At 62.4% G+C, this 3,927-nt stretch overlaps 1 non-coding gene across 1 annotated transcript; it reads right to left on the reverse strand.

The window, feature by feature from the left end:
- Nucleotides 1-3,642: 3,642 nt before the first annotated feature.
- Nucleotides 3,643-3,715, reverse strand: Trnav-aac (transfer RNA valine (anticodon AAC)). Its single transcript has one exon. It is a non-coding gene; the product is annotated as a tRNA-Val (tRNA).
- Between the last annotated feature and the right edge of the window lie 212 nt (nucleotides 3,716-3,927).

The raw sequence follows: 3,927 nt of genomic DNA on the forward strand, positions 1-3,927 counted from the left end.
GGTGGCGGATCAGTATAACCACATAGTGGTCACGCCAAAGTTAATGACTTAAGTCATGGGATTATCCGGTCTTCTCTCGGAGGCGCTAAAGGTCAGTAGGCGGACTTCCCCCAGTACGGCGCTCCAGAGACCATTTCAACCCTGAGAGATTTTTGGACATTTCAAATTAGAGAAAAGGTACCGGAAGTCGGGCTCGCGTTCAACTCAAAAACCAACTCACTGACATTTTATTTCGCATTTTCAGTTTATTCGAAAATACATTTTCATGTCAGCCATTATAATTGCCTCCCTCACGGTGCAGCATCGTCGCGCCTGACTTTCGGTGGTCTTTCAGTTTTTTGAGAAATCCAACCGCGCAGAGGTGAAACGGTCTATTTCAGCAAGCGCCCCGATCAAACTTTCAGGAGCTGTCAAAACTGCAGCAAAGTGTGCGCCCGCGGTTCTCACGCGTCAGGTACCGCCGAGCTCCGGCGGGCGGGGGCAGAGTGGTGAGGGTAAGATACTTTTAGCACACTTTTACAATCCGCAGAGTTGGACAGACTTGGCGCGGGCCTTCCCTCCTGTAGGAGGCTGGGTCAGAGAAGAGGGCACGGCACGGCAGTACAAGACGTACAATCGAACACTCGCTGACAAAATTTCGACGATCATCCGATGATAGTGTGCACGCGAGTCTGTGGGGGTGGTTTGGGATCGGTCACCACCACCACCGCTCAACTCTCGCGCGGCGGGCGCAACTCGTGCGCGGAGAGAGAGGCGGTAGTGCTCCTTATCTGCAGCTTACAACTACTACACCCACCCCATATCTTATCTCACGACTCAATTAAGCACCGTATCGGTGGACGCCTCGGTTTTCCTTCCAGTTTTTCGGTCTCGAGCCCGCTGGGTGGGCGGCCCCCGCGCGGCGGCGGTCGGCTCTGCGCGTCCCCTCTCGCGGAGCCGCCGCGCCGGGGGCCGGGGGGAGGTTGCGCCGCGCGCACGCCGTCCCGCGGGCCAGACGGGACGTGCGTCGACGAGCACGTCGCGCAGGTTGTTGAGCCCCCGCGACCTCACCTGCACGTCGCACTGGGACGTCCGAGGGGTTGCAGAGAGGGGGAAGGGGGGGTCAGGGGGGACGCGACACCGGAGGGGCCCACAGCAAGTACGGCGTAGAGAGGCCCCGAGAGAGAGGCCCCGGCAGTGAGCAGGAGGCGAGAGGCGGCCTGTGCCCCGCACCGCCGGAGAGGAGATCGCGGAGTGGCGGCCTGACGAGTCGGGCCTCGTCCCTCCCGAGCCAAGCCGAGCCGGGCCGGGCGAGCTGAGCCGCGAGCCTAGCGGCGTCGAGTCGAGCCGCATCGGCCGCCAGCAGCAGCGGGCACGGCCAACGGAACGGCCATGGCGACCTACCCGACCCAACGCGACCGAAAAGCCCTCTCGTCGTGCAGGGCGACGGGGCCCAACGCCTCCCGCAGGTTCACAAACACAGTGTACTCACCAGCTGGCGCCGCTCGCCGCCCCTCTTGGACTTGTCCCTCTCCGACATGTCGCTTCCTCGGCCGTAGTTACGCAGCCACAGACGATGCGAAGCCCGAAGCGAAAGGCAGCTGCGCGGAGCTCGACGGGCGCGGCGCGGCGCGCAACGCGTCCCTCCCTCCACGAACGCGAGTATCGCACTACTAAACGAAAACGACGAAAAGCAAGACGAAGCACGAAGCGAGGCACGACTCGCAGCGAGCCGAACGCCGCCCGATCCCCGGCGCGGCCGCTTCGGGCCGGAGCCGAGTGCGGCTCGGGCCGCGTTCGAAGCGAGCGGTGGACTGAGAGCGCGATGTGCGGGCCGCGCGGCAGACGAGGACGGACGACACGGGCGAGCCGGCCTTCCGAACGCAGCCCACCGATCTAGCCTCGTTCGGGCCACGGGCCGTACCAACAGTACGCAACCAACTTCCCTCCTCCCTCTCTCCCCCTTTCTCTCTCTCTCTCCCCGTAAGGGGGTGGTGGCTTCCCTGACGCAAACTTCCTCTCAAAATACCCGCATCGTTATCCCCGACCTCCAGGAGGGGAGACCCTCGACTCGCATCGAGCAGGGGAGGACGCTACGCATCGTCAGGGAATCACGACCCGAACCGTCACGGGTCTCACTGTTTCCTGTCTAAAACTGAACACTAGTTACGAACACGCCGTTCGCATGAATGAGATGATTACCGCCCGAGGAGACCTCGTGAATCATGTCGGGTACATTCGAAGTCCCGTCATTCTGCGGCCCCGCCCTGACCTGCCGCACCTTGCCCCCGCGCGCGCACCTTTTTGCCTTCCCCGTCGTCCTCCACTCCGCGCACCGGTCGCATTGTTGCCCGGAGCACGCCGTCCTCCTGCCCCGTGCCCCGTGGCCGGGCGCCGCCGGTACGCCGGTACCGCGCCGCCGGTGCAGTGCGCTGAGCCCGAGCTGCCCCCGTGAAGGGGGGGAGGGAATAGCGTTCAGACATTCACAGGCGGCAGGCGGCGCTCCTGCAGCGGGACGACTACTGCAATTACAGTCTTTTCTTTGACCTGGTTTCCCAGACCTCATCGTTTGTCTTCCCCCTCGCGACGGCTTTGGGGGGCAGGTGACTCGCGACGAGGCCCCCGCCCGCCTCGAGGACTCTATGGACGCCCGTCACTCTCACCGCCCGGGTCGACAGAAGCTAAGGTCAAGGGTTGAGACACATTAAGACAATTAATCGCACGTTCGTTCCCCCGATCATCATCTGTCGGCCGGGCGCGCGACGATACCTCGCGGGTGGAGCGCGGGGCAGCGCCGCGGCCGGACAGACGTCGCCGCGACGGAGGGTATCGTCCGTGTCCTCGCGACCCAGAGTAGCGACGGAGCGACCCCGCGCGCGAGCTCCTCTCGGGCGTAGGATGGGTTGCCTACCGCACGGCGCTCACGGGCACGCCGCGAGTAAAGAGCCTCAGAGCTGCGAGTTGCGGCGCACCTCACCTAGCTAGATCTGACGACGTCCGTCCACAAGGAAGAAGTTGCTTCACCCGCTGTAGATAGGCAATCCTAGCCGATCCTAGCCGCACGGCTGCATGCGGTACAACATGGCTTGGTATAAGGGTACAATCATTGCTACAAAGGGCTGCAACAAGAAATCGCCCGTAGGCAATCTGGACAAGAGAGAAAGAATAGGCGGTCCCTTTTTCTGATCAGTGCATTAGTATTACGTCTAAGCATAGTGGAGGACTTCAGTATACCAGGTGGTTGATTAACCCCACGCACATCTGTAGTTAGACTGTACTGCACGCACGAGTGCGAGTGGGTTGCTTACTCGTCCGGCCAGTAAGGCACCGTGGACAGGGGCGATAGGCAAGCCCGCCCGCACTCGTGCGTGCGGTACAGTCTAACTACAGAAGTGCGCGGGGTTAATCAGCCACTTGGTACAGGGTGGTCCACAGGCCCCTTACTTTCATTCGCTTATACTGTTCCGCATGCAGGCGTGCGGGCGCGTTGCATACTCACACGGGGCCATGAAGCACCATAAGGGACCAGAAGGCGCCGTGGTGAGCGACGGTAGGCAAGCCCGCAAGCACGCCTGCATGCGGCACAGTATAAGCAAAACAAGGGAATGGGTCTATGGACCACTTCGTATGCTCAAGACGTCAACACAAAAAAGCAAAACAAAATGATTCCGCCCAGGATCGAACTGGGGACCTTCTGCGTGTTAGGCAGATGTGATAACCGCTACACCACGGAATCCCGCTGTGAGAGGCCTGCGTCCGGATCGGGAGTGGCTCGCCACGTGCGCGCGCAGGCCGAGGCCCGAGCGGCTGCTCAAGGCGTGGCGGGGCGGGGCATGGAGGGGAGAGGGCAGGAGGGAGGCGGGGAGGCAGAGGACGGCAGCCTCTCTCCGATGGAGCAGAAAGGCGCGGGGCCGGGCGGCCCGCCGGGGCTCCTGTCGTCCTCAGTCC

Source organism: Frankliniella occidentalis, unplaced genomic scaffold (assembly GCF_000697945.3).
Source record: "Frankliniella occidentalis isolate FOCC.00 unplaced genomic scaffold, Focc_3.1 Scaffold3403, whole genome shotgun sequence".
Classification (NCBI taxonomy): Eukaryota; Metazoa; Arthropoda; class Insecta; order Thysanoptera; family Thripidae; genus Frankliniella; species Frankliniella occidentalis.